This window comes from Dermochelys coriacea, chromosome 12 (genome assembly GCF_009764565.3).
Source record: "Dermochelys coriacea isolate rDerCor1 chromosome 12, rDerCor1.pri.v4, whole genome shotgun sequence".
NCBI lineage: Eukaryota > Metazoa > Chordata > Testudines > Dermochelyidae > Dermochelys > Dermochelys coriacea.
This window is the reverse complement of record NC_050079.1, coordinates 17,559,935-17,587,469: the sequence shown is the minus strand read 5'-3', so window position 1 is coordinate 17,587,469 and position 27,535 is coordinate 17,559,935. Positions and strand designations below refer to the sequence as shown.

The 27,535-nt window shown below is 40.9% G+C and overlaps 1 long non-coding RNA gene across 2 annotated transcripts in view; it reads right to left on the bottom strand.

The window, feature by feature from the left end:
* LOC122456286 overlaps window positions 1-27,535 on the bottom strand; it is a 49,560-nt gene that overhangs the window by 11,778 nt on the left and 10,247 nt on the right. The window contains exons 2-5 of one of the 2 annotated variants that reach the window (XR_006275106.1): window positions 12,426-12,504; window positions 8,820-8,948; window positions 8,625-8,712; window positions 7,626-8,486 (exon numbers count right to left, since the gene is read on the bottom strand). This is a non-coding gene — a long non-coding RNA (uncharacterized LOC122456286). Of the gene's footprint in view, window positions 1-7,625; window positions 8,487-8,624; window positions 8,713-8,819; window positions 8,949-12,425; window positions 12,505-27,535 lie in introns of those variants that run through there. The other variant, XR_006275107.1, reaches the window with a different exon arrangement.

The following is a 27,535-nucleotide window of genomic DNA, read 5'->3' as shown; positions in this document are numbered from 1 at the left end:
TTTCACAATGAAATAAATAAGCAGCAAAATACAAACAAAAGGAAATACTTTTTCCACACAGCTAGGAAGTTGAATGGCCAAAAGGATAACTTGGTTTGGAAAAGAAGGAGTGGACAAGTTCATGGAAGATGGGTCCATCAATGGCTATTAACTAAGATGATCAGGGACACAACTACATACTTGAGGGGACCCTAAACATCTGACTATCAGAAGCTCGGCATGGAAGACGAGGTGGATCACTCCATAATTACCCTGTTCTGTACACTTCCCCAGAGGCAAACAGGAAACAGGATACCAGGCAAGATTAACCATAATCTTTCTGAACATGGCAGCTCTTACGTTCTTACATACATTTATTGCTTATTTGGAGAGCTATGCATTTTTTGTGTGTCTTCTGCCACACTGCATAACAAAAATGTGGCATGGAACTGTATGATGTGATATATTCCCATGGGTCTTGCTTTTTATAGACATGCACCATGTGTTCATAGGGCAACAAATTGCTTAAATAAAAAATTAAGGTCTAATCCTACCGTTTTTACACAGACAATCTCCTACTGAGTTAACAGGAGTTGTATCTGCATAAGGACGGTAGGATAGAGTGCTTCATTGAAAATTGACATTTGAATTATTTTTTTACCAAAAAAAGGAGAAAGATTCTTGCTTAGGGATAGAATGGCATACTTTGGCATGTGAAACCCAGGGTCAAAACCAGCCTCAGGTTTCCTCATCTTCCAAAGCTTGTGGAGCAAAGCTGTATCACAGAGTGGGTGAGTTACGCCCACGTCCTGAAAGATATTTAGCATCCAACTCCCACAGAAGTTAGAAGCCTTAATACCTTTGGGGATCTGGGCCTCAGGGTATAATTTTCAAAAGCACCTAAGGGTGGGATTCACAAGGGGGAATTAGGTTCCTGACTGCCACCTTAGGCACTTAAATTCAAAATTTAGGCACCACTTTCACTCACTAACACTGTCGCCACCTAAGGTTCCACTGTTGAAGTCCCTGAGACATGAAGATGACGAGGCATGTGCACAGCCCTAAGTCCTGACTCAGCCCAGCAACTCAGCACTTAACTCATACCTATGCCCCAAGAGCAATCACAACCTAGGCATTCCCCCACCTGTCTTGCCTTTGGGGGCCAATCACAGAGGCATGCTCTGAGCACACAAAAGATGCCAACTGGAAGAGGTGGTGGCAGTGGCCCCTTATAATCTTTAGCCAGGTGGTTAGAGCACTCACCTGGGATATGGGAGACTCTCTAGCTCCAGTGAATATTTAAATTATATGCAATGGAACAGCTTCAACAAGAAAGACAGACCTTCATCAAAAATACCTCACAGCCCAGTGTTTAGGCACTCTCCTGCGATGGGGGAAACCGACGTTCAAATCCTTTCTCCACTTCTGTCAGAGAGGGGAACGGACATTGGATCTCTGTTGGTGAGAATGCTACATACTTGGTCCTGGACACTCAGGTTTATTAATTTCAAACTTTTATTTGAACCAAAAGCGTACCTTGTGATGAGACATACAGAGAAAGATAGTGATCAGTTACCTTCTCCAGATGCTAGGTGGGTCACAATGGATTTCTCCTATGGTACTCTGACTACCCCTTACAATCTACCGCTTTTTATAAACATCCAAATTACATATTAATTAGTTCGAGCCTCTGATAGTGTGGCTGATGTGATTAGGCCCTATGATGGTATCCCCTGAATAGATATGTGGACAGAGTTGGCAACGGGCTTTGTTGCAAGGATAGGTTCCTGGGTTAGTGGTTCTGTTGTGTGGTGTGTGGTTGCTGGTGAGTATTTGCTTCAGATTGGGGGGCTGTCTGTAAGCAAGGACTGGTCAGTCTCCCAAGATCTGTGAGAGTGATGGGTCGTCCTTCAGGATAGGTTGTAGATCCTTGATGATGCGTTGGAGAGGTTTTAGTTGGGGGCTGAAGGTGATGGCTAGTGGCGTTCTGTTGTTTTCTTTGTTGGGCCTGTCCTGTAGTAGGTGACTTCAAGTAGGCTCTTAAGGGTTGGATCCAAAAAGGGGACTTAGACTCAGCATTGCACTGCCTAACTTTTAGATGCCCTACCAGGTGGTATGGGCCATGGAGGAGCCCATGCTCGTCTCCCACATTTCTCCTGCAAGTGTCTATGTTTTGCAAGTCAGCTGGCATGCTTTTAGCATTGTCAGGTATCCCAGGTGATTTGCAAAAGTAACAGCACTTGTGTGTGCATTCTTATGGACTATGACTGGCAATCAAATGTCTTTTGCATCTTTCCCTGTCTACTTAAAGAAAAAAAAATCTGAATTGTTGCCTTTTCTTCAGCTCTTTCATCTGCAAAACTATAATTACACAAATATTCAGAAATGTATAGCAAGCAGTTTTATGGTTGCATAATAAAGCCTTTTTCATTGCAAACTTTGTAATTCACATTAATTTTGGACAAATTATGGGATTATTGTTTTTTCATTAGATTCAATATATAATAGTTTCACTATGTAGTGAAACAACATCTAAAAGGCAGACAAGACTGCATTTACTCCACACTGACAATAAACCCCATATAAACAGACACTTGACAGCTCACTTCCTAGCAACCAACGTCTTTTATCAACAAAACATCTAATTTGTTTTCTGTATCCAGATTTCTTGCATATGACCCTTCAGTAGTTCAATAATTATCAGGAATTTGCAGCAGGAAAATCAGTGAAAGTTCCACCCAGTGAATAACCAGTCTCATTCATTGTGTGTAATATTTTTATTATTTTCAAAAATATATCATATGAAGAACAAATTGGAGTGACTTTTGGATTTACTATAATCAAAAATACATTTATATATGAGTCATCAGGAAGGATTTTAGGCCAAAATACTCACCATGTGTGCCTAAAATTCAGTACCTAAATCTATATTGGGTACCTGTATTATTATTTGTGTTGCCATAGCACTTCAGAGCCCCAAGGCCTGATTTTCAGAGGTGCTCCCACAAAAGACAATATTTAGATACCTAGTTTTAGATACCGGGCTTGAAAACTTTGTCATTACTTCACATGTTTATTACCCAGCTATATGATTTGACCTTTTTAAATATTGGCAACATGCTAAGAAGTGCTGAACAATTGCAACTCTCCATTGAAGTCAGGTACTGAGCACCCCTCCAGCTATAGATGTGTCTTTTCTGGGCCAAGGTGGTTGCAATGATTTTGCTCATGAAGCAGCTATTTTGGATCCCTTATGATCTCTGTAGGAGACTGGCAATCCAGAAAAAGCCATAAGAAAAGAGAAATCTAACAATAAGGAATAATGAGTGAGCAATGGTAGTAAAGCAAAAAAGAAAGGGAGGGTTGAAAGTGTTTGCTAATGGACCCTTTCTTGACATAGCTCCCTCTTGTCTCCCTCAAGGAGATATTAGGCCCAACCCCACTTTCCATCCCCCCATTCATATATGTGTTGTGTCCTCTCCAGAGGGAGGGCCCCAGGAGTCTTCCCGCCTCCCTGCAGGAATGTAACCATGGTTGCCTGGAAACCACCTCAGCCTTGTATGGAGAATGGGAGTAGCTAGTAGAGGTAAACGGGTGTGGTGACATCTCCTGGATATTCACTATGGAAAGCTAGCTTCCCTACTGCCCCTGAAAAAGCCCTAAGCTGCTTCTTTGGAGGAGCAGATGGTCTGCCTTACCTCTATTCTTCAATAGCAGGATCCAGAACCAATCTGCTGCAGTCCATAGTGGCCCACTCCTTTCAGCTCATTAAATTGCCCCAAAGGTCAGTATGGTATTCTGACAATAATCCCACTGCCCAGATGCCGTATCTGTGACTAGCACAGAGCACACAGCAGTGAGAGCACAGAGGGAAGGGTATATGAGCTGCAGCATGATTTAAATGTTAAAGGCTGAAAACAGTAGACTTCAAGTAATGCACTTCTGACTCTTATGGCTAAGTGCTAATGTACATTAACATATGGGAATCCCAGCAGGTTATGCGTCTGTATTTACCAGTGTTTAAAGATCACACATCATATTTTTTCCATTTATTTCAACCTTAATGTTTTATTTATGAATTAAGGATTATTAATGGTTTGAAACTTCATTATAAATTATCCTGGGGGATGTCACTAACCGTGGCCCATTAAGTTATTATTCCCAAATATCTAATTTAGATTTCATAAAACATCTAGTGAACATTGATAAAATAATGAATTTATTAAAAAATTATTCACAGCAGTAGCATTAAGCTAAATATGGAATTGAGTCTACAGTCTGTAGTTCTGTTGTCAAACATCCATGCAAATGTTTGATGTAATCACTTAGTATCTAACATACTGGAACAGACCATCAAACAAACTTTAGTAAAAGATCTATTTAAGATTTTGTTTTCGACAAACTCTTGTATCAAATGAGATGCAGCCTACGTGTAGGGACCTTGTATCTACCTATTTGACTGTCTGTCATAGGATTTTATACTGCTACCCATCACTGTAATAATCTAAGACCTTCCATATAAAAATCAATAGGAATAGTGAAGTCCTTAGTAAACTCCTAAAAAGTGTCTCTGGAGTTTCTCCCTTTCCAAGTCAAACTATGTTATGGGGTGTTCATTTGTTTTGCTTTGGATCAGGCCTTCAGTGACCAGACCTGGATCTGCAACTCTAAATGATAATGTATCATGTTTCTAGAGAATGGCATTATATTTTCAGTGTTAACTTCCTATCCGTGTTTCATTGTTCTCCAACAATCTATTTGCGCAAACATCTCCACTGAGCTGCCACAGAGGATTCTAAGCGCCAAATCTTTTAAAGTGTCCATACAGATTTGTGCAAACACAACAAAAGTATTTCAAACCCTGAAGCCAGCTCAAGTCAAGGTTTGTGTAAGCCCACAGAGATGTGCCTGTGCAAACCTCAAACCTCATTTCAGCATAATAAATTTAATAGATATTAAGGTGAGAAGAGACCATTAGGTCATAGGCTGACCTCCTCTAGAACACAGGCCAGAGAATTGGTCACTGGTCATAATAATGACCTTGGGGCAGTCATTAAGCTCTCTCAGCTCTTCACTCCCTTTATTTCCCAACACTTAAACCAGATTTTAATCTAGAACAAAATTCTGATTCTTACCTCTAGTATTCTGTATACTTGGTCAAATTCTGCTCTCTTTATTCAATCTTTACTCAATCAATACTCGTATCGATTTTTATAGGTGTTTTGATTGACTAAGAAAGTATTAAGAACTTCAAGATCCAGGCCCCTTTTATGAACATCCATGAACTTTTGAACAACCAGATGAATTACCGGCATCAAGTCACCTTTAGCTACTGCAAAAGCAACTCAGGCCATACAACTGGGAACAAAGATCAATCTCTTACCTGCTCCTCCGTGTGTCACATTCTCATTACAGCTACTACATTAACTTTCCCAGAGAAGTCTACATGGCTACAAAAGCACAGTTTTCTCAGTGGAAGTCTCATACAGTCCTAAGGCCCCAATTCAGCAAAGCACCTAAAAGATGCTTAACTTTAGGCATGTGGTTAAGTCCCATTGACTTCTTCCTAGCTTTGGCATGCAGTATTCAAAAGAGAAAGCAGCTGGCTTCAGAGCATGCCCACCTGATTCTAGGGGGTGGAATGGCTGCTGAGCCTCCCTCAAAGATTGCTGCTGCCAAAGGTGAGGAAGGATTCACACTTAAAAATAAAAGAGGGGGGGGTTAGGTGTGTGGAAAGGAAGGCTTCATTAGGCTTTTGATAACCATGCAGGTTTCTGTTAAGTTAGCCAAACAAACCTCTGCATCTTGTGAAGTTCACCAACCCCTATTAAATTCTTGACCAGTGATGCCTGTGACACAAATGATAACACAATAAGGAGGGTCACAAACAAGAATTGTGTAATAAAGGAAACTGTATAATATTTGGAAGCCATCCACTTAAGCACTGTACCACCAATATCTGTTACTGCATTACAGTAACAAGCAGAGCCATAACATTTTATTTTATATGTATAGCCACCCTTCAAGGAAAAATGTAACTATAAAGACTTCTACAGCCATCCAGGAAGGATAATGAGAGAGGATAAGTATACAGCTAGCCCAAAGAGAAAACAACAAGGCAGAATTAGGACTTAGGCTGAGCTGAGCTAAGGATGGTTCATAAAACACTTTATTTAAAGTTAACATAGATAAATCATTTAATAATGATTGATAGAATTGCTTTCCAAGTGAATTATTATAAGATGATATAATATTCAGTAGACATGTACAATTGAGTTAGATCTAACAGTTGATTTGTTATAATAACCTATTCAAAGCATGTCTAAACTGAAGGCATACAATTATTTATTCATATCTCTCAAATGTATTATAACAATATATTGGAGGGGAATGACTGTTAATTATTTATCATTATTAAGAAAGCACTGTGTTTATGAGTATTACTGTCACAGCCACGCTCTTGAGTTTGTTGTTCATTCCCTGGTTTTGTCTGTGCTCAGCACTGTGGCTCATCGCTGTTTCCCCAGACACCTCAGAATTTGCTCTTGTAAATACATATTTCTACTTTATGAGATTGTTAAAGTGAGTGCTGTACACACAAGCCTATCCCCCAGCTTTTAGACACAATTAATGTTGATACAGAATACAGAGAATATATCACACACCCCCCATATATGTCTGTTTGTATGCATATAAATAAAATACTTGGAGGTGCTACCATGTGATAAATTGAATAGCCATATGATAAATATGATAGTGTTCTGTGACAGAAAAGTTCTAGTGGATTCCACAACCTGTGCCATATTATCCAGGGAGTGAGTTATGCCAGTCATCCCAAACACATATTGTTAAACCTTTGTACCACACCCCATGTACTTTGTATATGCCATGCAGGTTACAGATTGTGTATTTTATGAATGTTTTAGATTTTTTAAATGAAATTCTGGGACTATTTCTTGTAAAGCCAGGTACACTAGTCATCATTAGTCCAATTCTGCAGAATTCTGCTGGAGAATGTAAAACAGGTCTAAAACCGCTTTTCTATAGCAAAACAGATCTGCTCTTTGCCTGTGCAATTTATCAAGCAGCCACCATTTTTAGAGGTTTCTCAAGTATGTGATTATTTTACACATCTCTACTGCCAAGATCTGTCAGTTTCAATATCCTAAATAAGGATTACCAGGCTTATCCCTAAGCAAGCGGGCAACAATTATTTTTAAACGTTATGGAAACTTCCTCTTTCAACGTCGTACTTGCTTAGGTCATGCCAAAGATTTAATGGGCCAGATTCTCAGCAGTTATACAGCAGCAGAGCTTTGCTGATTTCAGTGGAACTGTTCTGATTGCTGAAGATCCAGCCCCATGTGTCTTCTGAGTTCAGAAAAGCCTTCTGGAAAACAACACTTAGATAGTTTATCACCATTCTTGTTGTAGTCCCAATAGGGTGTGTAAACTGTCTAAAAGCGCAGTTGATGAAGCTTTGTGAATCCCAGGAAGCCACATCTTAATTGAGGGACTATGGAAAAAATTCTTAATTACCAAAAAAATCTTCACCGCCCAATTCAGTTTCTAATGAATTGGGTGAATCACAAACCTAAGGGAACATGTTTTATTGATTCATTAACAAGACGCTAAAGCTTGCCTGAATCCACTCCAAAGAGACTAAACACAGTAATCCTACTGCATTGAACTGCAGGAAACAGCAGTGTCTCCACATCTGTTTTGATGGATACCCAGTGAGACTAAACATGCCCAATAAGAGTAAACACAGTATGCTGCCAGTTTAATGGTAAGTGTGCATAAGAGACAAAGACTCACATTTTCTCTTTATTAGCCTTTACATTGTGCCATCAGCTTCTTTGTAATTTATTTACCCAAGACGGCTTGACTCAGATGCAGCATCTGTTTGTCATTGAGGTCCTGCTCTTCCCAGTTTTACAGATGGATAAAGTAAGCCACAAGGGGTCAGGCTGCTTGCCCAAGGTCACACAGTTGACTATTGCTCAGACCAGATTAGATTCTTGCACCTTGGTATCTTTGGCCAGGTAGCCAGTGTTTGTTTTGACTACTAGACCTTACATAGCATGAGACTTAATATGTATGTGTGTGTATTGTACAGTATGATTTATAAACATGTTTTTTAGTTATCTCCAATATTTCTCATACAACTGTTAGCACAGAAGAGACATCTTCATTAAGGACAAGCACTTGGTTTACTTAATATTGGATATTCTCAAGCATTGTGGTTTCAAAATTCAGACTCAAACATTATCTAGTAAACATCCTACATGATAGAGTACATTGTACTTATATATAGTGATAAATGTATTTACCATAAAACTTGATACAACAATAGTAATGTAAATATATTGCAGTTTTATAGCCAGATTTACTCCTGGATTCTGCCCAATTCCACCAGCAGACACCCAGATGAAGCCCTTCATCCCTTCCTCGTTGGCAGAAATCCCATCCAAAAGGGAACCCTGGAGTCCCCAAAAAGGCATCCACTGGAATAGTTTTAAAAGAACCCAGTTTAAAATAGCACAGCTGTCAATATGTCTGCCTCTCCCATAGATTCACTATGCTAATAGGTGCACCCTGATCTAGTCACCAAATATAACAATATTCTTTATTTTGTACTTCACCTGTTTCCCAGGTATCCTGATCCCAGTGCCTCAAATGGGAGGTCCATGCACAGAACACTGCAGAATCTGGCACAGGATTTTGAGATATCTGTTAATTAGACAAATAAAGCAATGAGCAGTTTAGTGGCATCCAAAGAGCTTGGGAGAAGAATGTTATGCTCTTTAATTATTTCCTTATTTCTAAAATCAACCAACCTCTGGTGCTAACAATTTTCCTTTAGAATTTTTTCTCAGCAGGGTAGCTCTCTGTGCTAAATTATCGCTTTTTGCCATACTGTATGTTCAAAGCAGGCGATATTCAATATTCTAAAGTGATACTGAATCCTGCAATCAGAAAGAAAGACAAAAGTTTCAAAAAGATTTTAGAATTTAGATTTATATAAATAGCCGCACTGAATGCTTTGAAGTTTGCAATGGAAATCTCTAAACATTTTCTGTCTGTGTAGAGTGAATAAACAGACACAAAAACAAGCTTTGTGAGGGAACAATCAGTTTTCCAGCTTAACACTTTCCACTGTCGATATCTGAGAAATACTTTAGCCATAGGAAGTGTTATCAGTGAGGGTAAAATTAATCCTTTTCCTGAAGGCTTATGTCTCACTTCTGTGCTATTACTAGAGCTGCTAAAAACAGTCTCAATTGTAACCCTTGCAAATTGCTTTTGGCTGGTTGTTTTAACAGGAGCTAATGCCTGGTACACCACTGCACCATTTTAACTATCCTCGGGGCAATCAGTTCTTCCACACAGCTAACAATCAGTACCCAAGAAATCCTGAACTTTATTCGTTGTTTAATTAGAGTTGGAGTTGGAACTATTGAAAGATGAAGCCAAGGTTACCAAAATTTTCATAAAGATTTAGATTTTTAAAATGTTGAGAAAAAGGATTGGAAAGAGGAAATTAATTGAAGAAATGCAGTCCCTATCTGACAGGTTTCATAGTAGCAGCCATGTTAGTCTGTATTCGCAAAAAGAAAAGGAGTACTTGTGGCACCTTAAAGACTAACAAATTTATTTGAGCATAAGCTTTCATGAGCTACAGCTCACTTCATCGCATGTTTCTTGTCACTTCACTCACAATGAGTGAAATGTTTTCATAGGTTCCTCTGTTCTCTTTAGTATCTGTGTAATTTGTTTCATTTCCAACTCTCCTGATGCATACTCTGACACAAGCTCCAGGGAGCTTCCAGTCTTTAAAAGGTCGGGGCGGGGGGAGAAGGAGACGCACGAGACAAGTTTCAGATTCTCTTGCTCCAGAGGTGCAGAGCAGACAAATCAATTGCTGCTGGAGGAAAGCAGAGGAGATCTGGGAGCAATGGGCACAACAGGGTGCTCCTTGGAAGATCCTGGAAGGGAGATTACCTATGTTGAATGCCTCTTGGCGACCCCCAAATAATTGTAGTCCGGATTGCAATGTCGTGTTCCTAAAGTCAAAGCAATGGGATGGTTTGGTGGTGGCTGTGCTGGAGAGAATCTTACAGGGCATCCAGAATACTTGAATTTTTTGCAAATATTTCTTGAGCTGAGTAGCCCAAGCCGACAGCCATGACCATATCAAAAAGCATCCAAAGACCTAACCATTCTAGTTGCCCCTTCCTGATATATTTTTCTATCTTTCCATAGAGACAGCTGGTTGAGGAAAGCTCCTCCTTCTAAGCCCACTTCTCTTCAATGCTACCATGCCAGTGCCCATACCATCCCTGACATGATGTCCTAGCCATCGTACAAACTCCCGTAGGATGGCTGGCATAGTGACAACTGCTAAACAAACCCCAGCTAACCTCAGCCTTAGGGTTTTACTAATCTCCCAGCTCCCTGTGCTGTTACTGCTCCCTCACCTATTCTACGTCTGCATCTCCAAAAAGCCACCGCTAAAAGCTCTGTGCTTTGATCTTGGGCCTAGTTATTAATGATAGCAGTGACTTGCTGGAGGTAGTTGAAATATCAGTAAGTAGAACAACCATCACATCTCTACTAAAAAAGCCTAGAAATAGATAAATACATCCAAAACTGTCAAAGGTAATACCTTTAGACATCTTACAAAGTCGTTTCTGGGGGCATAAAAAACCCTTTGCTACTCATACTTAATGTGCTTCTTTTTTACCTTATTTACAATTGTCTATTTAATCAAGTCCATCTGTAATATAAATGTGATCATCATTATGCTAATCTCTGCACTAGACATGCAAATAGATAAACATCTGCATGCCTAATGCAAGTTTTTGTCTATAATGTTGAGTTCCTATTTACTATTTGTATTTTATGACTTATAGATTTCTAAACCTTTAAATTTATATCAGTACTGTGACATATCTGCAAGCAGAGACAGTTTTATGAGCACTAAAAAAGCTGCGACGCACAACCACTAAATACTAATGACATAAATGGTATCTACTAATGGTCTCTATTTTTATTACAATACAAAACTTCAATATATTGCAATTACCACTGCACTCAGACTGAACCAATACATACTGTACAATGCCAATTTGTATCTCTATTGTATTATTTGCTGTATATAGTTCAGCTCTTGATTGCAAATGTTGACTGAATGCTCAAGTCAGCAGTTATGGCTAAAATTCTACTTACAGACAGTCTCACTGTTAACTAATACCCTAAGTTGTCACATATGCCAATGCATAGACATTTCCCAAGCCCCACAGTATTAACAGCATGTAAGTGTAGCATGTCTTAATGCACCTGTCAAAAGCCCAGTCATTCTTCAAAAGTAAAACATGTCAAAAATAAAAATAAAAAGGAAATTATCTTCTTTTAGTTAAAAACTATTAAATGGCCATTTTTATTATAAAATATTGCAATGAGCCTGTGTTTGACAGCATGAGTCTGCAACAAGGTTGACAATATGAGGCTGCTTTTTCTCTTGTAAATGAATTGTTTTTAATATCAAATGCCAGAGTCCTCATTCAAATGCATAACAAGGGCAGTACCATTTATTTTACTTTAATTGTCAAAAAAATGAAATTGTTCTCTTAGGACTTTGAGACATGATGGGATTTCCAGTGCTGCCAGCATGATCAGAAGCAGGAGGTACCTGGGAACTCTCTCACACATATGAATCACATATGGCTACAACAGGCTTTAAATCAGTCCCCTAGAGATAAATGGCAGTCCAGTCTGTGAATTTGACCAGTCAGAAAATTGCAGTGAAAGCTGACTTTTCAGCTCATTTATGACTCTCCCAGGACTGTAGAATTCTATATGGAGCAAACCAAGGAATACTATTTTACTGGTGTTAGCCTGGGGAGAACTTCTGAGAAAGACTGGAGGAAAAGTTCTCTGCTACCCTGCAGCCTGTGTAGTCATTTCCTCACAGTGCACATTGATGGTCACAAATGGCAGGAGGATGGTTACCATTCTGATTTGATCATATTTAACATTCCCTTTGCATCGGTGCAAAGGACTACAAGACAACAGACACTGTGACCCACAAAAATCTTTCCCACTCTAAGCTTCTCTCTAGTGATTACAAGGCCAAACTGGCAGATGACATCAGCGTAATTATTCCAGATTTATACTGGTGTAAAAATTGCAGTGTTTGGTTCCAGATCTGGGCATAATGCCTATTGCCAACCTAAAACCGTTCAAGAAACATGTTTCATTTCTCACAAAAAACTTTGGTGAAAACAAAAAAGTTTTCATTTTCATCAGAAGATCTGTAGAGTTTTTTTGGATTTCTATTCAAACCCTCTCCCAAATTGAGAAAAACCTAAAATTTTCTTTGTCAAAAACACAGTTTTCTCAAAAAAAAAATTCAACCAGCTCCCTGCCAACTATGTACTTACCTCGGTTCTATGATACAGGAGTCTGGGCAGATGGGCCTGCTAGGGAGAGAAGGTTCATATGGACCCTCGGAACTTGCCTCTGAGAAGATTTGAATGAAATGACTTGATGGGGCCCCATATTTGTCTGAAGTCACCTTGGTGTTGAATTGGGATTAGGACTCGGGGCTGCTGCACTGAAACTGCTAGATCATTCATCTTTTCATTAACTTTGTAGTCCTAGGTAGCAAGACTGTACGGAACTGCCAAGTGTCACTTCACAAGTACCATAGCCTAAGAATTTACTGTTTGTAAGAATGTGCCCACAATGAAATTTTACCATTTACCCTGCTAGTAAATACAGCTTTTTCTTTCTTTTTGCAAACATGCCAATATTTCACAACAAAGATGAATTTTCCTGACTTTGAACTTTGAAAAGGTTTCCATTTTTATGGCAAAATTTGCATGTGTGTTAAAAAGGTATGTTTACCTATGGGAAATGCCATTTCACTTTCATGAAAACCAGCTAAGGATTTGAGGCAAGCGCACAAAATGTATCACATTATTGCAAAATTATAGGAGGAAAAATTGTTCAACCTTCAGTTTGAGAGTTATCTTTCTTTCTTTCCACATCCTGGACATGGCCCTGTATGGATGCCTTTGGGAATATCCCTTTTGGTATATCTAGATGTTTGCTAATTGTGATATCTCTTGCTCTGTGTTTCTTTTTCTTTAATGTCCCATATACTCTTTGCCTTTAAAATCACTTTTCTGTCAACTGTGTTAGCATACTCTAATTCTATTACCTTTTTATCATGGAACTCTATTTTGTCTGAAAATGCAGCTTTCAGTTAAACATGTTTTTATTTGGGCTTATGTACATTTAATTTCATGTCTGTATGGAACTGAACACATTTAAACTGATCATTTAAAACATGCAGAATCCTAAATAATAATAAAAAAGAGTGATTTTCTGAGCTGAAAACATCATTTATAATAAAAATATTTTGTTATTTTTCCATGTTTTATAATAATGTTTAGAATATTGCTTTTAATTATAATAATGGCCTTCCAACCCATTTCATTTGGGTAATAGGATAGGATAGGATAAAACCTATCTGGCCTATTTCTATTACACTTGCCTTTAATGGCACTAACTTCTTTGCAGTTTTTTCCAATAAAATATTCAAATCAATGTTCACTCGGGTACAGTTTTAGGAAAACCAGACCTTCCAAGAGAACACAGCCAAGGGATTAAAATTGTGGAATCATCCAAGAAAAGTGTCTTGACACTATTTTTCCTCAGTTACATCCACCTAGCTAAATGATCAGTTTGCACCAACAAAGTTGCTTAGTGCCACCTATGTACGTTAAAGCTTCCCAGCAGGGGCTGTGGTGTTCCACACTTCTGAAATTCAGCCTCTGGGTTTCTCACATGTGGTGCCCAAAAATTGAGGCATCTGAAGCTAGTGGAAAATTTTGGCCACCTTTGTGTTCCCACAGTGAGTCATTGGCAGAATGAGGAATAGCAGCAAGGCCTTGTGTCCTAGCCACTGCCCCATAGAAAAGATAGGTTTCAGAGTAGCAGCCGTGTTAGTCTGTATTCGCAAAAAGAAAAGGAGTACTTGTGGCACCTTAGAGACTAACAAATTTATTAGAGCATAAGCTTTCGTGCATAATGCATCCGATGAAGTGAGCTGTAGCTCACGAAAGCTTATGCTCTAATAAATTTGTTAGTCTCTAAGGTGCCACAAGTACTCCTTTTCTTTTTATAGAAAAGATACTATCTGAGTACTCTAGCCAGATGTTTTTGTCTTAAAAATATGAATCAAGTTTATTTGGAATGGATTGGCTTTTACAAATATGTAAAATAATTCCTCTTTACGCTGCCAGAGGTAAATCCTCTCCCCTGCTACAGCCTGAGTGAATGGCTTTTGTGCAAGAGGCTTCTACGGCATTCTGAGGAGAGGATCTTCCCTACAGGTTGCCGAGTGGCAACAAAGCTGCTTCACAGCTGCCACTGCAGCTTCCAGGCTACAGTGACCTCTGTGGCTGCTGTACTCCTATATGAAGTACTCCTATATGTACTATATGCTGTACTCCTATATGCAGGGAGGTATGACCTGTGGAAACATATACTCATGGGTATAGGAAAGGAAAATGCCTTTTTAAATGTTTATTCTGCTTATAACAATATGGGAAAAGATCTCTAATATGTTGCAATATGTTACAAACCTTTTGTTTTGTGATCCTGCAGGTGAATAGCCCCAATCTTAAAAAGAAACTGCAATATGAATGTGTGTTTTATTCCAGAGTTGTGTCTGTGCAGGCTGTTCGTGAAATACTGATAAATGCTACAATGGCTATTCTTTTACTTCCCTTTCTGCTTTTATGTCATTGTCAATACCTATCCTTCCCCTGGTGCTGTCAGCTGATGCCTGTCTCATAATTCTTTGAGTAACAGCATTAGACAAAAAAGATGCAATATAAGATGCAAAATGTGACCCTGTACCAAAATCACATGTGCTACGTAATGTGAATAGTGTTGTTCATCGTGAAAGAGTATAGCCATTGTTCTGTAAAATGTATCTTTTAAAATACTTCACTCCCTTTTTTCCCTCCAACAGCTGCAAATGTTTCAAGCCTCCCTCCTCCATCCCAAAGGCTATCTCAGATAAAGCGGCCAAAAAAACGCACGTGCGATGAAATGTTCTCTGAGCTCATGCAGTCGTCCGGCACTGACAGAGCTCAGCAGAATGTGTGGCGGGACACAATAGCAGAGTAAAGGAAAGTGGCCGATGAACATGAGGAGAGGTGGCGGCAGGAAGATCAGAGGAAGCATGAGGCAATGCTGGGGCTACTGCGAGATCAAATGGACATGATCTGGCGTCTGGTGGAGGTTCATGAACGGCAACAGGATCACAGACTGCCGCCGCAGTCTTTTTAACCGCCCTCCCTCCTCCCCAAGTTCCAAAGCCTCCTCACCCAGATGCCCAAGAATGCAGGCGGGGGAGGAGGCTTCGGGCACTCAATCACTCCACTCCAGTGGACAGCCCAAGCAACAGAAGGTTGTCATTCAAAAAGTTTTAAAGTGGCCTTTTCCTTCCCTCCGACCCTCTTCCCACACCCCACCCGGGCTACCTTGTGAGTTATCTCCCTATTTTTATAATCAATTAATAAAGAATACATGTTTTTTAAATGATAGTGACTTTATTTCCTTTGCAAGCAAGCTGTGATCGAAGGAGGAAGGCGGGTGCCTTACAGGAAATTTAGAGGCAACCAAGGGGGCGGGTTTTAATCAAGGAGAAACAAACAGAAGAGTCACACAGTACCCTGGCCAGTCATGAAACTGGTTTTCAAAGCTTCTATGATGCGCACCACTTCCTGCTGTGCTCTTCTAACTGCCCTGGTGTCTGGCTGCATGTATTCAGTGGCTAGGCAATTTGCATCAACCTCCCACCCCGCTATAAACATCTCCCCCTTACTCTCACAGAGATTGTGGAGCACGCAGCAATAACAATGGGAATATTGGTTTCGCTGAGGTCTGAGTGAGTCAGTAAACTGCACCAGTGACCCTTTAAATGTCCAAATGCACACTCTATCACCATTCTGCACTTGCTCAGCCTATAGTTGAACAGCTCCTGACTACTATACAGGGTGCCTGTGTACGGCTTCATGAGCCAGGGCATTAAGGGGTAGACTGGGTCCCCAAGGATAACTATAGGCATTTCAACATCCCCAACTATTTTCTGGTCTGGGAAGTAAATCCCTTCCTGCAGCCATTTAAACAGACCAGAGTTCCTGAAGACACGAGCGTCATGAACCTTTCCCGGCCATCCCACTTTAATGTTGGTGAAACGTCCCTTGTGATCCACCAGTGCTTGCAGCACCATTAAAAAGTATCCCTTACGGTTTATGTACTGGCTGCCCTGGTGGTCCGGTTCCAAGATAGGGATATGCTTGCCCTCTATAGCCCCACCACAGTTAGGGAATCCCATTGCAGCAAAGCCATCTTGTATGACCTGCACATTTCCCAGAGTCACTACCTTTGATAGCAGCAGCTCAATGATTGTGTTGGCTACTTGCATCATAGCAACCCCCACAGTAGATTTGCCCACTCCAAATTGATTCCTGACTGACCGGTAGCTGTCTGGCGTTGCAAGCTTCCACAGGGCTATTGCCACTCGCTTGTGAACTGTGAGGGCTGCTCTCATCTTGATATTCTTGCACTTCAGGGTAGGGGAAAGCAAGTCACAAAGTTCCATGAAAGTGACCTTACGCATGCGAAAGTTTCGGAGCCACTGGGAATCATCCCAAACCTGCAACACTATATGCTCCCACCACTCTGTGCTTGTTTCCCAGGCCAAAAATTGGTGTTCCACAGCATGAGTCTGCCCCAGTAACACCATGCTCTCCAAATTGCTGGGGACTGCGGTTTTAGAGAAATCTGTGTTCATGTCCTCATCACCGCGCTTCTGTCACCTTTTCACCTGGTTTTTCAGGTGCTGGTTCTGCATAAACTGCACGATAATACGCAAGGTGTTTACAATGGTCATAACTGCTGCGGTGAGCTGAACAGGCTCCATGCTTGCTGTGCTATAGTGTCTGCTCGGGCAATCCAGGGAACAGGGTGCGAAATGATTGTCTGCTGTTGCTTTCATGGAGGGAGGGAGGGTTGACTGACGACATTTACCCATAACCACCTGCAACAAATTTTTGGCCCCATCAGGCACTGGGAGCTCAGCCCAGAATTCCAATGGGCATCGGGAACTGTGGGATAGCTACCCACAGTGCACCGCTTGGAATGTCGACGCTTGCCACAGTATTGTGGACGCACACCACCGAATTAATATGCTTAGTGTGGATGCATGGACTCGACTTTATACAATCTGTTCCAAAAAATCAACTTCTGTAAATCGGAGTACTTTCATAGTGTAGACATGGCCTAAGATGGCAGCTGTAGTGATGGAAGCAGGGGAGCAATGTAGATAGCAGAGGAGAATTGGAGTGTATCAGGAGATCTTACAAAGATGATTTGTAAATATGTCTTGACATTTCTGGTCATTCAGGGTCCCTATTCAACTACCATTCTATGTATGTTTACCCAAAGTCTTAGAGGTTGTCAGTTTTTGTAAATACAAGTGTGAATTTGTTTTCCACCATTCTGGAACATTTTCTTTCACCTTTATTCAAAAACACTTCCCCCAAGTGCTCTGCTTATGAATAATAAAGGATGTGTTTATCTATGAAATATAGCCCTACACTGATCCACTATAATTGATAATCTAGTCCATTTTTACATCATTCACCTTAAAGGTGGTGTATGCTTTAAAGAGCACAACTATTCCAAAAGAGGGTCAGACTAATATTAAATTGAGGTGTTTGGGTCTTTTTTGCCAAGCCCTCAGATAGCTGTTAAAATGCTAACATTTTGACTGAAGCATCCTTAAAAGGGTCTCAGCATTTTAAATGCTGTAATTGGCCAAGGGACAGTTTCTCTTGCAATCTCACAAAGCTCAGAGGACATTTCTTGTGCACACAGAAGCATATCCAAATCTTTTGACTTGTTCCCAGAGTTTTGGCTCCAATGCTGCTATGAAATAGGAGTTGATTTAGAAGAGCATTCTGAGTATTGGCATGCAAATGAACATATTGAGCCTCCAGCTTTGCTTCAGAATTTCTAGACCCATTAGTTCTAAGACATTAGCTTTTAAACTGTACCAAGCTTTCCTCAGGCCATGTGTGGTTTTGAAGCATGTACTCATCCTTAGGGTTGTTAGACATCTGGGGCTATGCTAATTTACACCAATTAAGGATCTGGCCCATTTACGTGGAATTACTTTGTGTTGAAACATAGCTAATATCCATACAGCTGTTCTACTAAATCAGACTGGCCCTTATACACTGCATCCTTGTAACTGATACTAAGTCCAGTTTAAATGTTTGATAGGTTTTAAGACCTAGCTCAACTGCTTCCCCTAATTCTTCAGCTTTGTAGGCTTGATTTATAATAAGAAGCTGATTATCTCATGACATACTCTTGTTAAAACCACAACGCATGTATTGGAAGCAAAAACCTGCTTTAATAATAGAGCCTACCCTAACTGTGAGCTCAACTGTAAAAGGGTGAGTGAAAGGTTATAAAATGTCACATTAACAAAAATGTTAATGGAAAATGGTGTAAAACTGAAACGAAGACGAATTAGTCCAAACAATAAAAAACATGACAAATTATTTAAATCATGCTTGGTAAACAAAAAAGCATGGAACCAAAAATCCATAAATCAAAATTAGGCCTACTGGGGGACAAAATAATGAGAAGATAGCCTGTTCCACCCATCATTCCCCTTAGAAGTTCTAAAAATAAAAATAAAATAACACCTCACTACATCTTGGGGGGAAAATATGAATATGGACAAAGGCTACTACTAGACTTGATGACAGATGGGGAAGGAGTGAGCTTCATCATCTTGGCTGCCATCCTCACCAGCTCCTGAGACCCCAGCCCTTCTTTATCCTAATCTTGTAGGATATATGGACCAGACCAGAGAGAGAGACTAAGATGACACCAGCACCTCTACTAGCTCCAGCTGAATCCCAACCGCCACCCGGGATCTTCAACTTTCTCTCCTTCCCCTGCCCCATGTGTTCTTTTGCTTCTCTACCTTATTTCTTCTCTTTCCTATTACTCTTTCCTTTGGTCTAATAAAGTCTGGCTCAGCGAACCAGGACTGTATATTTTGCAACACTGCTGTAAGCCTGTGACAAAAAAGAGGGACCTAAAAGTAATGCCCTAATCAGTCTGCTGCTGGCATAAGTTTGCCAGGTCTGACAGTGGCTGATGAGACTGTGTGCTGGGTCTGTGTTTTTCCAGCTGCGCAAATCAACACCAGAGACAGAAGCTGCATTTTCTACCTTGGCGGTTCTTTTTTCTTGTGTGTTTGTTTTGTCTTCTAGGAAACAGGACCAGATTAACAGCAGTGACAGCTCCATCCCATCTCAACTAACTTTTTCTCTTTCCCCCCAAAAAGGACAATTATAGTCTTTAATACCATCTAAAAGACTCAACAAAGAAGAGGCTTTTTCCTCTAAAAACGCTCAATTTTTAAAAAAGGAACAAGGGATATTCCTAAATTGAAAGTGTTATTTGATACTTTATTTCAAATGCTTTAATTGATTTTCCTTCTTTTCTGAATCTTTAATAAAAGGATTTTTTACGAGCTCTGTATAAGCTCAAAAACTTGTCTTTTTCACCAACAGAAGTTGGTCCAATAAAAGATATTACCTAAAGCTTAGAGTCACAAAGTGGGTGGGTAAGAATTGTGTGGTGTGTGTAGGCCTGTTGTTTTAACCCTTATCTTTGATTGCTATATTCCTAATGACAAGTAAATGATCATTTGTTTGGAAGAAGCTGTACTGGGTCAAGCAAGTTTGTACGGTCACAAACTTGGCGAGAGGATTCTATAGCCAGACCCCCAACCAAGATAGGCTGGTTGAGACAAATACAAGGGGGTATTGTAGCCTGGTGATCCAGTCTAAAGTGGGGTGAACTACAGGGTTCTGTTTGGGGAGAATTGCAGAGAAAGGCCTGGAAGGGGTGCCCACAGAAATTCTGGAAGAGCAAGCTCAGGTGTGGTTCACCCCTGAACAGTAACAAGACTATGCAGGCCCCAGGGGGTGGGAGAGGGACGGGCACTTTGGTTCTAGAGTCTCTGGGCTTGTCTAAGTGTACAATACACAGTGTCTCCCCTAGTGAAGATGCGGTATATACAGGCAAAAGAAATTGTTTTGTTGTTATAGTTAAACCACCTCCCCAAACTATACCAGCAAAAGGACTGTACGCAAAGCTAGCCCAACAATATTCTATGTTACTTTGGGGTGTGATTCCCCCCACCCTCCACCCCGGACACACACTCCTAACCAACATAGATAGACTAGCAAAACTTTGTAGTGTAGGCCTGGCAGTAGGCAAGTAGAGGTTGTAGTGCCTCACTAATTCTGCTCCTGGGCCTTTTGTTTGGGTATAGATTTCCATATGTACATTTTGGAACAGGACAGAGTCCAAGGGTGAAATCCCAGCTCCATTGAAGTCAAGGGGAGTTCTGCCATTGAGTTCAATGGGGCCAGGATTTTTACCTCAAGATTTCTTGGGGGTGGATCATGATGAGGATTTCCTTTTGTCTTGTGACAGATTTCTTACTTCTGCTTGGATGAAGAAGTGTTCTGACCAGAATTTTGGGGTGGGAGTACTTCTTGTGCTATTTATGTCTAATTTCAGGCCACTTGTAGAGTGCAGAGTATGGCTCTGTAGGTGTGTGGGCATACAGTGGTGACCTGTGAGAAACCGAAGATGGAATGTTTGGACAGAAGGTTTGGGGCTATTGCATCAGAGAGGTCAGTGGCATAGATAGTGATGTCTCTTGAAATGTTAGATCTTGTGAACCACCTCACCACATCTCTATTAGCTTCTCTCCAAAGCCTTTGGAGATCGAAGGTTATGTTAGTCCTGTCTGTCAAAGTGGCATAGCAGGACTCCTCTTACTGATTTTTGTGCCAAATATATTCCATACACCTATAAGGGATATTTGTTATGGAGGAGAAAGATTTTGATTGCAAGTCTGCAAATGCAATCTGGGCTCTGTCAAGATGGGTTCTTTCCTTCCTATGCACCATCAGCAGTTGCATCATCTCACACAAACAAAATGACTGGTCTATACATGACTAACCAAAATACATTACATCACAAACCACACCACAGTGAGTAGCAGCTAATTTTAACTAGGCAAGAATCATTCTTATTACGTGCTGGTAGTTGCTGACAGGGTGAGGAAAGTGAGAGAGTTATGAATGAAGTTGCACGCACACAGAATAGGCTCAGATTCTACAATTAAAAGTGTGGTACAAATGTCTAATTAGATTACACTGAGTTAAATTAAAATAGATTAGAAGGCATCTTCAAAATAAAGGATTGATAAACAGTAATTTCTTCAAAGAACTATGAGAATATACACTAAATCAGCAAGAAGGCAGCTCTATTAGAGATGGCACTGAACCACAGTGAAACTTTGTGATATTTTCTTTCTGATGAAGAGGTCTCTACTTGAGCCACAAGTCAAGCCTCCCTAACTATCAACACCAGAGGGTCTAGTTAACTTGTGTAACCATCTTTAGCTAAGCAGCTATGCCAGAGGTGGGCAAACTATGGTCTGCGGGCCACATCCGGTCCGTGGGATCATTCTCCCCAGCCCCACCCACACTGTCCCTCCTCACTTGCAACCATGCCGCCATATGGGCAGCATGGCTTGTGCCCACCCACCTCCCAGGCTTTCCAATAAATCTGTCCTGCCGCTCTGAGCAGCATGGCAAAGTGGCTGGTGGGGGCGGGGTTGGATAAGGGGCAGGAGGTCCCGGGGGGCAGTCAGGGGACTGGGAGCAGGGGCAGTTGGATAGGTGTGGGAGTCCCGGGGGGCAGTCAGGGGACAGGGGACAGTTGGATGGGGCGGAGGTTCTGGGAAGAGGGGCAGTCAGGGGACAGGGAGAAGGGGGAGGTTGGATAGGAGTGGGAGTCCCATGGGGCCTATCGGGGGGGGACTGTGGATAGGGGTCAGGGCAGTCAGGGGACAGAGAGTGGGGGGGTGGATAGGGAGTGGGGTTCCAGGGGGGGAGTTAGGGGCGGGGGCAGTCAGGGGACAAGGAGCAGGGGGGGTTGGATGGGTCGGGAGTTCTGAGGGGGGCAGTCAGGGGGCAGGATGTGGGAGGGAGCAGGCTGTTTGGGGAAGCATAGCCTTCCTACCCCACCCTCCATACAGTTTTTAAACCCCGATGTGGCCCTTGGGCCAAAAAGTTTGCTCACCCCTGAGTTATGCCATAAACAAAGTCTGAACACACACACACACAATCTCTCTCTCTCTCTCTCTCCCCATGGCACTGGGTACCAGTGCCCCAATAAGAGGGTTTGAGTTAAATTTAGAATTGTATTACTCTTGGAATGCTCAGATAAAGCTTTAGTCCTACTGGTGCAACTCTAGCATGAGAATATATTAAACATTGCTGTTCGGGAAGGAACACAATCTTCATTTTGCATCATGCAAGCCAGCTATTAAAGCTGAGCTTAATTTTATACATTTGCATTGGACATTTATTAAGGCTTTGTGGGATATTGCAAGTACAATTCCTATTAGTAAGTGCTAACATGCAAATACTGGGAATTGCTGAAAACACTAAATAGGCTATATACAAGTTTTAACGAGAGGCCTATACGTCCGTCCATTTATAATCTTTGTCACCTTTTCTTTACCAGCCTATTATTCAAATAATGAAGTTTTTCCTGATGCATATTTCCCCACTCTTTCTGTTAAATATTCTTCTGTAGAAACTGGAACACAAAGGAGAAAGCTTCACAGAGAAGGCTTTGTTAAAATTAAAGAGCTAAATTTTTGGAAACTTAAAAGATATTATTGATGCTGACCCGTGGCCCTCAATGGAAAAAATGAATATGACAAGACATTCTTGTGTCACATGTGGAAAATAGAGATGGTGATAACTTCTTCCAGAAAAAGAAGACAGACTAAGGATCCTCAAGAAAGCACATTGTGGTGGCTAAGTTTTCCTGGTCAGTTACTGAAAGAACTTGGTGCTCTAGACAAAAGGAGTTCATTGGGAACAGGTAAAAGTTGGTGGTTCCCCTCTGCATTAGCTTATTCTTGGATAATATGAAAGAATCACAGACCCATTGTGTCACCTGTTTATTTTTTAATTGGAAAGAAAGGCTCCTTATTTCTAATATATTGGTAAAGCTGAAGAGATGCTAGTCTCAACCTTGGAGGAAATTGATTCATTACACAACATACCAGTGTCTGCACACACACAGAACATGACCTAAACAATCAGACCAGACAATGTCAGATCAAAAAGGAATTTATTCAACATTAACTTTGAAAATGGCCACTGCAGTTAAAACAGTGATGACAGTGCAGGCCGTTGGTGGTGGCAGGCTATACAACCCCATTGTTCACCTTCATACATACCAGTGGTATAATATCTGGGACAAGAGGAAAAAAGGAACATGTCTTCCCCACATCATGTTACTATATCATTGATGCCCCCCCCATCAGGTCTTCTGCATTCTTACTACTAATCCCACACAAAGGGCTTCACCTGTGGAAGGCACTGTCTTGAGAATGTGATCAGTGCTCCATGTTCATGGTGGCAGTATCCACTGGTGGTAAAAACATTTCCATTATGGTGGTGGAACCAGTCCAGCACTCCAATCTGGTGGCAATCACTGGTGCTTGACCTGGGTAGCAGCAGTGATTGACTGCTGGCAGAGAGTGCTCACATTATTTACAGTAGTTATGCTTTGTGTTAGTCATAGACTCACAGAAACATAGGGCTAGAAAAGACCTTGAGAAGTCATCAAGTCCAACCCCCTGCACTGAGGAAGGGTCAAGTAAACCTAGACCACCCTGGCAGGTGTTTATCCAACATGTTTTTAAAAAAGAGTGCTCCTGGGGGCATTCCGCATCACTGCGCTTGCGCAGAATTCATGTTCCCGGCAGATTTCTTTGCTTTGCCGCAGAAAAATGACTTCTGATGGGGAAGCCAAGGGAAACCTAAAAGATTGGTCATGTACCCCTCCCTGGCAGCACAAGCAGGTGGGTTCGGGTGCCCAGAGCAGCCGGTAGAGATGTAAATCACCACTGGGACAGGGCGGGGTTGGGCAGTCAGACATGTGGGAGGGAGAGAGACACTCTGTCCCTCTTGCTCGCTATTGCAGCACACTTGGTGTGGTAAGGCAAGGCTTTGGAGTGTTTCTGAGATAGGCATAGAGCAGAACAGAGCAGAATGTAGCAGCCTGTCTGCTTAGTGAATTGTTCCCATTGTCTTTGTGAATTCCCCCAGGAGTATAAAACAGGTATAAAAGTTAAGGCCCTTTATATTGCCAGAGTGGTGTAAAGGACAGTATGGCCTTATAAATGCTTATGGTGCTTTAGTGATTATATTAGTGGTCTACATTACTGGACTGAAAAAAATTCTTATCAAAATGTGCTCCGTGAACTCTTTGGTACTTACCTTTCTGGAGATGGTCAGTACCCAGTATAAATTGTGAGCTTGATTCCCCAGCCCTCACTTGCTCTTCAGTTGCCTATGATGTAACACTGAGCATATGACTGCATATATTTGTTGACTAATAACTAGAAATAAAGGGTCAAACCTGCTACATTACTATTAGACAAAGGGGGTATGAGGATTTCCTCCAATTCTCCCCACTCCCATTCTCCATCCATTTTATTGTAGTTTAAATTACCAAAATAATTGAAACTGGCATGATTATATTGCATTATTTTGACAAAAAAAATGTGCAGAATTTTAAAATATTGTGTGCAGAATTTTTATTTTTTTGGCACAGAATTCCCCTAGGAATAAAAAGAACTTTCAATGAAGGATATTCCACAGCTTCCTTGGGAAGCTCCTTCCAGAGCTTAACTATCCTTATAGGTGGAAAGGTAGGCTTAATATCTAACTTAAATCTCCTTTGTTGCAGATTATGCCCATTACTTCTGGTCCTACCTTCAGGGAGCATGGAGAACAATAGATCAATAGTTTGAAACAATAGTTTCTTCTTTATAATACACCTTAACATAGTTGAAGACTTATCAGGTCTTCTCTCACTCTTCTTTTCCCAAGACAAAACATATTCAGGTTTTTTAAAACCTTTGCTCATTAGGTCATGTTTTCTAAACCTATTATCATTTTTGTTGCTTCTTTGAACTCTCTCCAGTTTGTCCACATTTTTCCTCAAAGGTGGTGTCCAGAATTGCACACAGTACTCCAGCTGAGGCATCACCAGTACCAAGCAGAGTGAGACAATTACCTTCCGTATCTTATATATTACACTTCTGTTAATACATTCCAGAATGGTATTAGCCTTTTTTTGCAGCTGCATCTCATTATTTATTCCTATTCGGTTTGTGATCCACTGTAACCTCCAGATCCTATTCAGCATGACCACCATCTAGTCAGTTATTCCCTATTTGTAGCTGTGCATTTGATTTTTCCTTCCTAACTGAAGTACTTTGACTTTGCACTTGTGTTTATTGAATTTCCATCTTGCTGAATTCAGACCAATTTGTCAAGGTCATTTTGAATTCTAAGCCTCTCCTCCAGAGTGCTCACAACCTTTCCCAGCTTGATGTCATCTGCAGATTTTATAAGCATATTGTCCACTCTTGTAATCCAACTCAATGATATTGAATAGTAGTGGACCCAGGACTGACCCCTGAGGGACCCCACTAGATATACCCTCCCAGTTTGACAGGGAATCATTCATAACTACTCTGATTATTGTATTTCAATCAATTGTGCACCTACATTACAGTAATTTCACTTAGACCACATTTCCCTAGTTTGCTTTGAGAATGTCATGAAGGACTGTGTCAAAAGCCTTACTAGGAGAAGTAGTTCCTGATGTTGATAGTAGAGGGACTCCATGCCGACAGCTGCATTTGGCATTTCCCAGTTAGAGTTCTGTATTGGGTGGCAGGTGGGTCTTCCTTTATTATTCTGTCATGCCCAGATCCTCACTCAGGCAAAATCCTATAGACTAGTGAGTTTTGTCTGAATAAAGACTGAGTACTTCATGATCTGGGCTTTAGTGCACCTAAAAGCTATGAAGGACAGTCTTTTTTGCCAATACATTATTTGGCATAAGTATTGATTGGACTATATTTTTATGTTTTGTTGTTTTCTTTAAACATGGATTCTTATTACACAAATGGAAGACACCTGTGATTATTTTCTCTTTCCATGTACAAATTATTACTTTTTGGCTTGACCCTTTTTTTAAAACCAGTTTTCATTGCGCACCTTTTTCATTCACTTTGAGCTGCTTTTAGATTCTGTCATTTGTGAATGCTTTTGGCTTTTCTTTTGCATCTTTATGAAGTTGCTTTTTCCAGAGCAGACTGTGCTTTTGGGTTTTGGTCCTGGTTCTTTTCTTTTGTTCTGCAGTATTTTGAAGTAGACATTTATATCTCTTATACAGTCACCCAGCTTTTGATTTTATTGTGTTTTTCATGACTCCTGATGTTGCCTTTTTATTGTGCCTTGAAAGATAATTCATAAAGATATCAAAAGTATGCTATACTGTACAAAAATGAAGTTCTCTGTGATTGGAATTCACTCACTCCCCTACCCCGGATTTTGCTAGGGATTGATACTCCCTAGGAATTTTTTTCAAAAATTTCTTTTTATCATCTTGCTGGACTGATGTTTCTTTTCAACAAAGGAGGACACCATGATACCAGCCAGAACAAGTGACAGAGGAAGAGAAAAAAATACCAAGTCATGCTAAAAAAGAAGAAATTGAGCTGAAATAGAATAGGGAGAGAGCCTTAACCTGCACTAAGTTGCAAGAGAGAAGGAGATGAAATGCAGCTGTAACTGAAAGGACATCGCGGACTGGGCTGTATGAGATAATTAAGTACACCAAGACTGAATGAGAGAAATAAACAGAATTGAACTAAAATTTAGAATAGGTGACTGGTCACTTTTTAGCTTGGCCCATTATCCATACTACTCTATTTTCACCTCTTTATCTCCACCTAGTTCTAGCCTCCATATAAACTAAGCTGACTTGAAAATGGAAAGTGGTTATCCCTTTTCTTTTCCAGTTCTTCAGTTTAGTACAGCTGTTCTCCTTTTCTTCCCTGTCCGTATTTACCTCTTCCCTATTTCAAGACAAGCCTGTCATGAGAAGGCTCAAGGGAAGCAAATGTCCTATCCTGCACACTCCCAAGTTGGCACATGATTCTAGAACATGAGGCACATTTTAGAGAAGTGCATGCATGAAGTACATAAAGATAGGCCAACATTTTAAATTTCAGGCACCTATGCTTGAAAGTGCTGGACATACTGTGCAATACTCGGATACACAGGGCCAGCTCTAGGATTTTTGCCTCCCCAAGCAAAAAAATTTTTGGCCGCCCCCACTTTTTTTTTGTGTCCCTCCCACCCCCAGCTCCGCGCCAACTCCGCCCCTTCCCAACTCCTTCCCCAAATTCCTGGCCCTGCCTCCTTCCCCGGGCATGCTGCATTACCTCCCCCATTGCTTCCTGTGGCTCCCCCGCCCAGCA